We start from the raw sequence: 11,378 nt of genomic DNA on the forward strand, positions 1-11,378 counted from the left end.
CAACGACGAAGGTAACTGCAGCCCCTTTATTGAACTCACACAGAAACAAGAACTTACAGAAATGTGACGCAATACATGGGGGTCATCTACTCGAACAACAAAGTTGTTCAGGGTTTCGGTTACAAGGTTACACAACACAACAGAATGACAACTACAATTGCACCACAACAAATAGTAATCACATAAAACACTTACAAAACATTTAATAACTGACAATCTGCACGCAGTGCCTGATGGGTAAAACAGGACAATTGGCACAATTCTGACGTGGTAGCAACTTCGCTATTACCCCCTCCAGCGTGTCGCCTGTCCTCAGCCGACAACAAAGTCCCTATAGCGAAGAGGAAGCCGTCTCCGCCGCCGCGGGGGCACGGGTCCCTGTTCCCCACTGTCTGTCCGGTTGGTAGGGCCTGTGGGTGTAGGAGGGACCGTCCCGGGTGGGCTAAACTGATCTACAGGTTCTTCAGCCAAGGGGCGGTAAGGTGCCAAACGGTCCCGGTGCAGAACTACCACCCACCCCCGGACTCACAGTTTCACCCGGTACACAATATCCGAAAGCTGCTCCAACACCTCACAGGGCCCCACCCACTGGCTGGCGAGCTTGGGGGGGACTCCTCTCTTCCGGGTGGAGTTGAAGACCCACACCTTTGCTCCTGGGGTGAAGGAGCGGCCCTGACAATGAATGTCATATGCCCGCTTTTGTTTTGCACCTGCCTGTTCCTGATGCTGCCGAGCAAAGGCATGTGCCTCGGCCAGACGTTGTTGGAGGTCCCGCAGGTACTCGAAACCGGGTATCTTGGGAAAGTCAGTACCCGGGGGCGTGCCAAAGGCTAAGTCCACAGGGGTCCGCAGTTCTCTCCCGAACATGAGCGCGGCCGGTGTACACCCAGTACTTTATTATACTGCCGACCGGTACGCCCACAGGACCAGGGGTAGATGACAGTCCCAGTCTCGCTGGTGCCGTGAGGTGACAATAGCGAGTTGTGTGGTGAGCGTTCGATTGAACCTCTCCACCAGTCTGTCGCTCTGGGGGTGGAGGGGCGTTGTCCTGGTCTTCTTCACCCCCATGCGTTGACACACCTCAGCGAATACCTGTGCCTCGAAGTTCCGCCCCTGATCGCTGTGTATTTCTTCGGGCGCACCGAACCGACAGAACATCTAACACACCAGCCGCTCGGCTGTAGTGGCAGCGCTCTGGTCTGGGACCGCATACGCCTCAGGCCATTTGGTAAAGTAGTCCATGGCCACAAGGACGTACCGGTTTCCGTTGTCTGTGGTGGGAAATGGGCCAAGAAAGTCCACACCGACCCGTTCCATGGGGGCTCCCACCTGATATTGTTGTAGAGGGGTATGGGAGCGCCTGGTTGGTCCTTTCTTGGCAGTGCAGGCATCACAACAGTGCACAAAAAGTTCAGTGTCATGCCTGCATCCGGCCCAGTAGAACCGTTGGCGCAGTTTGTTCAGCGTCTTTGCCACCCCATAGTGACCTGCCCCCACCGAGCCGTGGGCTGCCCGTAGCACTCGATGGCGTCAGTCCTTGGGCACCAGTAACTGCCACACACTTCTTCCCCGGCCCGGCGCTTGCCAGACCCGGTACAACAGTCCATCACGCCGGGCCAAGGTGGCCCACTGGGAAAAGTAGGCCTTGGTCTCCACCGACATGGCAGAGACAGCTTGCCAGTGGGGGCGTGCCTTGGCGTCGACCCACTGTCCCACCCTGGCCAGGGTGGGATCACTATCCTGCGCTGTTTGCCACTCCTGCTTGTCCATTGCCATCAGCCACGCCTCCTCTGGCTCAACCTGCCGCGTGGTGGACACTTGGAGGATTGCTCTGTCTCGCTCCTCTTGGCGCTCACAATGTCTACAATCCTTGCAGGGACGACGGGAGAGAGCATCTGCATTGCTGTGCAGGCGCTCAGCTCGGTGCTGGGTCTCGAAGTCGTAGCTCTGCAGCTCCTCAATCCACCTAGCCACCTGGCCTTCGGGCTCCTTAAAGCTGAGCAGCCAGCTCAGGGCCGCATGATCCGCCCGCAGGAGAAAGGTCTGGCCATAGAGATAGGGGCGAAAATGATTGAACGCCGCGACCACCGCCAGGAGCTCGCGTCGTGTAACGCAGTAATTGCGTTCAGGGCGGCTCAAGACGACTGTAGTAAGCCACCACTCTCTCTCCCCCAGCAGCTTCTTGAGACAGGACGGCCCCCAGCCCCACATTGCTGGCGTCTGTGTCCACGATGAAGCGGCACTTAGTGTAGTGATATAACGCCATGTATATCCACTGGAACTACACTAGGTGTTATGTACTACCCAGACTGTTATTATGGTTACACCACTACCATGTATGGTTATTACGTCTGCCTACTGAGCCACGATTAAACCTGAGTTCTATAACCCGGTGTGGTCATTGATCCTCGACCAATACTACCCCAAGTATTACTTTACTTAGGATCAGGAAGGGCCAGGATGGGTGCAGTGATCAAGGCAGTGCGGAGCCGGGCAAAGGCGGCTGCACAGTTGTCGTCCCAGTGGAACTCCCGTCCCTTCTCGGTGAGACGGTGTAGGGGACTGGCAATGGAGGCAAAGTTGCGGACAAAACGTCGGTAGTAGGAGACGAGCCCCGTGAAGCTGCGCACCTCGCTGACGTTTCGCGGAACTGGCCATTTCTCGACCGCCTCCACCTTAGTAGGATCAGGGGCCACGCCCTCTGCCCCCACCACATGGCCCAAAAACTTGGTCTCACGTCGAAGGAGGTTGCATTTCTTGGGGTGCAGGTGCAGGCCCGCCCCCCGAATGGCTTGGAAGACCTGACGGAGGTTCTCTAGGGCCAGCTCGAAGTCAACGGCATGAACCAGAAGGTCATCAAGGTAAACCACGCACCGGTTGCGGGGAATGTGAGCCAGCACCCTCTCCATTAGTCTCTCGAACGTGGCGGGGGCATTGCAGATACCAAAGGGCATCACACGAAACTGCCAGAGTCCCTGACCGATGGTGAAGGCCGTCTTGGGTCTGGCTTCTGGTGCCAGCTCCACCTGCCAATAACCGCTCCGTAGGTCAAGTGAGCTGAACCACTGTGACCCTGCGATGTGGTCCAGAGCGTCGTCAATGCGGGGCAAGGGGTAGGCGTCCTTGCGAGTTGCATTGTTCAGCCGACAAAAGTCCACACAGAACCTCCAGGTGTCATCTTTCTTTTTGACCAGGATGGCAGGGGCGGCCCAAGGGCTATTGGATGGCTCTATCACCCCGGCCGCAGCCATCTCTAGAATCATCCGCTCTGCAGCTTCACGCTTGGCAAGCGCTAACCGGTAGGGTCGCAGTCTAATGGGTGGGGTTGTACCAGTGTCGATTGTGTGCTGCACCAGGTTGGTCTGGGTGCACTCCTTTTCAAGTGCAGCGAAAATATCAGCGAACTGTCAGAGCAGGTCTTTCAGCTGTTGACTCTGCTGAGGGTCCAGCCCTTCACTGCTCCGCTGATACAGATCCTGGATGGCGGCAACAGTGTTCGGCGAGGGTGTCTGAGGAATGGTAGCCTCAATGAGGGTCGTCGTCATTGTTGGTGGGCTGGGCAGTGTCGTCATCCCCTCGGTTGGCAGTGGAGGTGGGGGCAGTGGCGGCGGCATGGTGACAGGTGGAGTTGGCTGGATGTGGATACGTCCCACCTTCCTCTCTGGACGGCGCCGGAGGGCCAGGGTCTCTGTGCCAAGGTGAATGGCATTACTCAACACATCGACCAGAGCCCCCCAGCGAGTCAGCAAATCTAGCCCGATGATGCAAGGGTCTTGTATTCAGCCAACCAAAACTCGTGGGTGGCTGCAACTTTCCCTGCCCGCACCTGCAGTGCTCTCTTCCCCAGCATGCTGGTTAGTTCCCCAGTCACAGTTCTGATTTTACAGGTGGTGGGCCTCCACTCTGTCTCTGGCAGCACCCCTGGACGCACAATGGAGATGGTGGACCCTGTGTCCACAAGGGCCCAGCAGCGGTGTCCACCAATGGAGCAACAAAGATAGAGACCGTGTGCGTGGCCCACTCTGCCGATCTGGGAAGAGTTCTTAATGGGGGATATGGTCGGTTGGCTGGGTAGCAGTCTCCCCGCGGTGCCACCCCATTCTAGTTTTAAGACTGGGGAGTGCTACGGCGTCGTGGTGCAGGGGCAGGGCAGTCACGGGCTTTGTGCCCCGCTTCACGAGGCGACCAAGGTCTGAAGGGTGGTTGGCGTCGTCCTGGTTGCTTTCGGCGTGGTGACGGACAAGCCTGGCAGACGACCCCTCTTTCGACGTCTCCTTCATCTGCTTGGACCTCAGCCTGACGCACTCGGGGTCTTGGTTGGTTGTGTGGGGCCATCACAGCCTCCACCCTCTCTGCCTCTTCCAATGCAGTCTTGAAGGCTGTAGGTGCCGTGATGTGGAGGTGCTCCTTCAACCTCTCTGGGGTGAGCCCCTGGCTGAAGGCACTCAGGGCTAACTCGTCACGAGCTGCTGGATCAAAGGTGGGGTAGCCACGATGTGCAAAGAAGTGCACGTCTGCTGCATAGGTTCCCAGGGTCTCGCCCTCTTGGCGGCGCCGGCGGGCCAGTCGGTCTCGCATGCTGTCAGTAGAGACCCATTGACCAAAGCGTCGGTCTAAAGCAGCGGCCAGTGTCTCGTAATCCTGCTGTTCTGACGGCATAAGGTCGAGCAATACCTGCAGCGCATTCCCTTCGAGCGCCAGGGCAACATGAGCAGCAGTGTCTTGGGTGCTCCACTGGTTGTGACTTGCTACCAGTTTCACTTGAGCTAGGTATGGCTCCAGGGCTGTGATGCCCGCATACCGTGGGAGCTTGAAGATGCTTGGGGATGGCAGCATCACATTAGCAGGTGGTGCTGGGGTTGTAGTGACGTTGGTCAGCGAAGTGGTGACGGTGACCGGTGACGTAATGGCGGCGGCCGGCGGCGACATGGCGGCTGTTGATAGTGGATGGGTGGCGGCCGGCGCCGGCAATGAGACGGGGGTGGAGACAGCGGCGGCTGGCGATCTGTTGAAATCAGAGTAGGCCGCCTCCGAATCGCTGAACCGGCCGGCCGTGTCTGGTCCTGAAGGACTGGGGGGGGGGGGGGCTGGCTCCGTCCGCCCTTCCTCCGCGGGACATCTTCCGAGCGGCGATGCTCTCTCCCCGAGAAAGCTCTTTTTCCAGACACTCGATGAAGTCCTCAATCTGCCGGAGCTTTACATCTAAGCTTCTTCTTGACGTTGCCATCTTCGATTTGTGGGTATTGGCTGCAATCCCACTTCTGACACCAGTGTGGCGAACGTAGAAGCAACGACGAAGGTAACTTTGCAGCCCCTTTATTGAACTCACACAGAAACAAGAATTTACAGAAATGTGACACAATACATGGTGGTCATCTACTCGAACAACAAAGTTGTTCAGGGTTTCAGTTACAAGGTTACACAACACAACAGAATGACAACTACAATTACACCACAACAAATAGTAATCATATAAACACATAAAACCACATAAAACACTTACAAAACATTTAATAACAACTAACAATCTGCACGCAGTGCCTGATGGGTAAAACAGGACAATTGGCACAATTCTGACGTGGTAGCAACTTCGCTACGATATACAGCTACGGTCTGGATTTTGTTTCACTCATTTTAGTCCATGGGCCAGAGCCCAAAATTTCCTATTTCGGTACACTAAAGGTGGCAAAACTTACTTATAATTTTTGAAAGGATCCATGTCTGTAGATGATATTTTGGTATGATAACCATTCCTGAGTGGCCGCTGTATCACAGTTATCAGCTCATGAAGTTAACCACCCCCTAAAGTAAATTGTGGTGGACACGTATTGGGGACAGAATTCAACCCAGGAACTAAGGGTTAAGTCATGGTTGCCCTGGCAGGTTAACGCAGGGTTAAGTTATGGTTGTCCAGCCAGTTTTCTGATTATTCTTGCCACCTCCGCTCAGTCGAGCTGTGGTTTGGTTGCTCTCTGATTTACCGTGGATTAAAGAAAGTTGCCTACACGGCTAAAGTGTGAACCTACGGTCTTCTCCGTTCCTTCGGCTCTACACTGGTGACCCCGACGTCGGTTTTCGGATAAGTTTTCTGAAACCACACACATTATGGCTACGAACGCCGTTGCAATTAAACTGCCGGAGTTTTGGGAGTCTTCCGCGGCTACATGGTTCGCGCAGGCTGAGGCACAGTTAGCGCTCAGAGACATAACAGCAGACGAGACCAGGTACTACTACGTATTGGCAGCGCTGGGGTGCGCTACGGCTTCCAGGATAAGCGGTTTCATAACCAACCCACCGGCCGATGGTAAATACGCCGCACTTAAACATCTCCTCCTTGAAACTTTTGAACTGTCAACAACGGAGAGAGCACGTCGCCTCTTCGCAATTCAGGGCTTGGGAGATGGCAAACCATCGGAGCTAATGAGCAGGATGTTAAACCTACTGGGTCAAGAAAAGCCATGTTTCCTGTTTATGGAGCTGTTTCTGCGCAACATGCCGCCCCACGTCCAGACTGCGCTCGCTAACTCCACCATCACTGATCCCCGTGAGCTGGCAAAGGAGGCTGACCGATTCTTCGTCGCTACACAACGTTCCTCCCATGCCGGGGTGCTGGCTCCTACCTTCACTGGCCCCCCGCCGACATCGCGGGCGTGGCCCGACGGTGGCGCCACAGCATCAGACCGCTACAAGCCCTCTGGACTCTGTATGTACCACGCTCGATTTGGTGCGAAAGCTAAACGGTGCCGTTCCCCCTGCAACTACAGGCCGACGGGAAACGAGAGGGCCAACACTCAGTAGTGGCCATGAGTGTTGGCGATACGAGCAGGCTACTCTTCATCCTCGACACCATCTCCGGTCGGCGATTTCTTTGTGACACGGGCGCACAGAGAAGCGTGCTCCCTGCTACTGACGTCGACATCATGGGCGGGGAGCGGGGCCCCCAGTTGGCGACGGCTGACGGCAGCCCTATCCACACCTACGGCGTGCGGTCTGTAGAACTGTGTTTTGGTGGACAACGTTTCACGTGGGAGTTCGTCATGGCCAATGTAACGCTTCCCCTCCTCGGAGCTGATTTTTTGTGCGCTTACGGTTTGCTAGTGGACATTCAGAACAGCCGTCTGGTCGATGCCTTAACCTTCTCCTCCTTCGCATGTACGCGGAGGGAAGCGGCCTATGCAGGTCTAGCCAACTCTCTCTCAGAGGCAGACAAGTTCACCCGCCTCCTCGCTGAGTTCCCTGACCTCACCCAGCCTACCTTCTCTGCACCCACCGCTAAGCATGGGGTGGAGCATCACATTGCTACGAAGGGGCCCCCGGTCTACGCCAGAGCCAGGCGTCTCGACCCCGCCAAACTCGCCATTGCCAAGTCTGAGTTCGAGCACCTGGAACGCATGGGGATCATCCGCCGCTCTGACAGCCCGTGGGCGTCCCCACTCCACATCGTCGCTAAGCCTGATGGAGGTTGGCGCCCATGCGGGGACTACCGCCGACTAAATGACGCCACCACGCCCGACCGCTATCCTGTCCCGCATATCCAGGACTTTTCTGCAAACCTGTCTGGCAAATGCGTCTTCTCAAAAGTCGACCTGGTCCGTGGTTATCATCAAGTTCCCGTGCACCCCTCAGACATCCCCAAGACAGCGGTGACTACCCCATTCGGCCTATTTGAATTCCTACGAATGCCATTTGGACTCAAAAACGCGGCCCAGTCCTTTCAGCGGCTGATGGATTCAGTGCTCCGTGGCCTTCCTTTCCTCTTCGTCTATTTGGACGACATACTCATCGCCAGCGCCTCCAAGGAAGAACACCTGTCCCATCTTCATGCCCTCTTCACACGCCTCAGCCAGCATGGGCTGATCGTCAACCCGGCGAAGTGCCGGTTCGGGCTGACAGCCATTGATTTCCTCGGGCATCGCATCACTGGGGACGGGGCAGTCCCCCTGCCCTCAAAGGTGGAAGCGGTGGCGGCCTTTCCGCGCCCCCAAACAGCTCGTGCGCTCAGGGAGTTCATCGGGATGGTGACATTCTACCACCGCTTCATTCCCCGAGCCGCCTTTATCATCCGGCCACTGTACGAGGCGCTGAAAGGCATGTCCCCCAACCAGGCGGTCGACTGGACAGCAGAGCGGGACCGTGCGTTCACCGAGACTAAAGCTGCGCTCTCCCAGGCTACCCTGCTAGCGCATCCTTCACCTACAGCGCCTATTTCCATAACCACGGATGCATCGGACTATGCTGTTGGTGCGGTTCACGAACAGTGGGTGGGGGGGGCTTGGCAGCCTTTGGCCTTTTTCAGTCGCCAGCTTACACCCCGAGAGCGCAAGTATAGTACTTTTGACAGGGAACTCCTCGGTCTCTGGCTCGCTGTCCGGCATTTCCGTTTCCTGCTAGAGGGCCGCGAGTTTACTGCGTACGTGGACCACAAGCCCCTCACGTTTGCCATGTCCAAGACGGCCGAGCCATGGTCCGCTCGCCAGCAGCGACAACTCTCCTACATTTCGGAATTCACTACCGACATCCAGCACGTCGCTGGTAAGTCTAACCAGGTAGCTGACTGCCTCTCTAGGGCAGTGATTGGAGCGGTCCACCTAGGCCTTGACTATGCACAGATGGCCGTTGACCAGGCCACGGACCCGAGCATCCTCCGTCTCAGGGCCTCCGACACGGGGCTCCGCCTGCAGGACGTTCCTTTCAGCGACACAGGTGCCACCCTCCTGTGTGACGTCTCCACAGGACAGCCCAGGCCCATCGTCCCGCACAGCTGGAGACGCCCCGTATTTGAAGCTGTGCACGGCCTCTCTCATCCAGGCGGTAAGCCATCCGTGCGCCTGACCTCTGCTAAGTTTGTGTGGGAGGGACTTAAGAGAGACGTGAAAGCGTGGGCCGACTCGTGTGTTGCCTGTCAGCGGGCTAAGATACACCGCCACATTAAGGCGCCCCTGGAACGCTTCGCAGTGCCGGAGAGACGATTTGACCATGTCCACGTCGACCTGGTTGGTCCCCTACCCCCCTCCCATGGGTTCACCTACCTCTTCACTGTGGTGGACAGGACTACGCGCTGGCCTGAAGCTGTTCCCCTGGCATCCACGACGTCTGCTGATGTGGCCCGGGCTTTTATTGGGTCGTGGGTCTCACGTTTCGGTACGCCTTCCGACCTTTCATCTGACCGCGGGCCACAGTTTACCTCAGAGCTATGGAGTGCTGTGGGTGAGGCTCTGGGCGTCAAGCTTCATCGCACTACCGCCTACCACCCTCAGGCGAACGGCCTATGTGAGCGCTTCCACCGGTCCATGAAGGCTGCGCTTCGGGCTACTCTCAAGGACTGCAACTGGGTCGACAAGCTCCCATGGGTCATGCTGGGCCTGCGGACCGCCCCGAAGGAAGACCTACAAGCCTCCTCTGCGGAGCTGGTGTACGGCACGCCGCTGCGAGTCCCAGGCGATTTCATGCCCAATGCAACGCGTCCCTGGTCAGCTGTGGACCAACGAGCCTCCTTGCTGGACGGGGTCAGAGCTTTCACACCCGTCCCTACCGCCCAACACGGCGCGCCGGTGTCCCAGGTGCCCCCAGGTCTGCAGTCAGCGGACTACGTGTTCATCCGTCACGACGCACACCGCCCCCCTCTGCAACCCCCTTATGACGGCCCCTTCCGCGTCCTGGAACGGGGAACTAAGCACCTGGTGGTGGATTTTGGGGGCACGGCTGAGCATGTTTCAGTGGACCGAGTTAAACCCGCACACCTGGACTTGACGCAGCCGTTGGAGTTCGCCCAACCTCCTCGTCGCGGTCGTCCCCCGGCTCCGCCTCCTCCCCCCGTGGAGGCCCGAGCTGCCTCTTCTGCTCCTCAGGCCGACCTCCACAGGCCCGCGTCAATGCCTCCCAGAGACACTCCGGCCCCTGTTATCCGGAGCCGCCGCGGACGGCCTGTTGTCCCCCCGCGCCTGCCTGACTTCGATTACTAGGGCGAATTCTGGGGGGGCTCATGTGGTGGACACGTATTGGGGACAGAATTCAACCCAGGAACTAAGGGTTAAGTCATGGTTGCCCTGGCAGGTTAACGCAGGGTTAAGTTATGGTTGTCCAGCCAGTTTTCTGATTATTCTTGCCACCTCCGCTCAGTCGAGCTGTGGTTTGGTTGCTCTCTGATTTACCGTGGATTAAAGAAAGTTGCCTACACGGCTAAAGTGTGAACCTACGGTCTTCTCCGTTCCTTCGGCTCTACAAAATTGCATTTTAGACGCTGGTGCATATCCTGGTTTAGCCTCATGGTCAGGACGTTTTTCAATGTTCTATAATATTGTCTTTGGTATCATTTTAAAGGGGACCTTCTTAGCTTTCATTCAAGCCCTGTTGTGGATATTTCTCACAAATATAGAGGTCACTTGAGCTCTTCAACCCGTCAATAACACACATCTTTCTGCAATGTTCGCCTAAACTATATACTTTCTTTTAGCCCTTTGGCATCTAGGAATATCAGGGACACAAAACACAAAAACTGGAATACTCACAGGACTGTAAAGATTCAGGAAATGTATAATATACCCATACTATTTCATTGTGTGAGGTGATTGTGAACCTTAAATTAGAAGGGCATTATTACTAAAAAACTAACTAGACCAAAGCCAGTTAGTCCATGGGTCAGACCAGATATCGATATCACCCAAGGTGACACAACTTCACTGGTGCCATTTTATTTGGTACACTAACAGAAGTAAAATAATACATGATAACCTTTCCAAATGAGCAGCTATTTCATTTTTCTTTCAGGAAACCTGTTTCTGTGCCTCTCACGATTGTGTATTTGCCCATATTTTTACAAATATAGCATTTCAACACCCCTGGTACTGATTAGCCTAGCTTAAACTCTGGGACAGTTCTTAGTTGGCCAACAACCAAGGATAACCAGTACTGTGTACTTCCATTCATTGTGCTAAGCTAGGCTAACGTGCAGCCAGATAGCTTTCTACTAAACACATATAGAGGAAACTGGTATCTATCTTCTTGTCTCACTCTGGAGAAGATTGTAAGCTAATTTCCCATAATGTTAGCATGTTCTTTTAATGTATATGTTAATATGATTAGTTAAAGTGGCTACGAGGAACTTTCATCTTGTGTTGATTTTAGCGGCCTCATGTGGACAGAATACAGCTGTTGCATAGCAACTAGGTAATGTATCTATTTGTGGCTATGTAAGATAAATAATGGTAATATGACGCTGGTGAAGCAAAGTAAACTTTGTTTTAGTAGTGTTCATACACCTAAGTTACATGTATTTGTTTGTATGTGGCAGGTGAAAACTGACTGAATATGGCCACTGGTGAACAAGCAAGTTTTTACCCAATAGCAAAGCGCCCACGGGTGGAGTGCATTATCCACTG

General features: G+C 55.3%; 1 pseudogene; it reads right to left on the reverse strand.

The window, feature by feature from the left end:
* Positions 1 to 524: 524 nt before the first annotated feature.
* Positions 525 to 3,251, reverse strand: LOC130130475 (uncharacterized; annotated as a pseudogene).
* Between the last annotated feature and the right edge of the window lie 8,127 nt (positions 3,252 to 11,378).

This window comes from Lampris incognitus, chromosome 2, assembly GCF_029633865.1.
Source record: "Lampris incognitus isolate fLamInc1 chromosome 2, fLamInc1.hap2, whole genome shotgun sequence".
NCBI classification, from domain to species: Eukaryota; Metazoa; Chordata; class Actinopteri; order Lampriformes; family Lampridae; genus Lampris; species Lampris incognitus.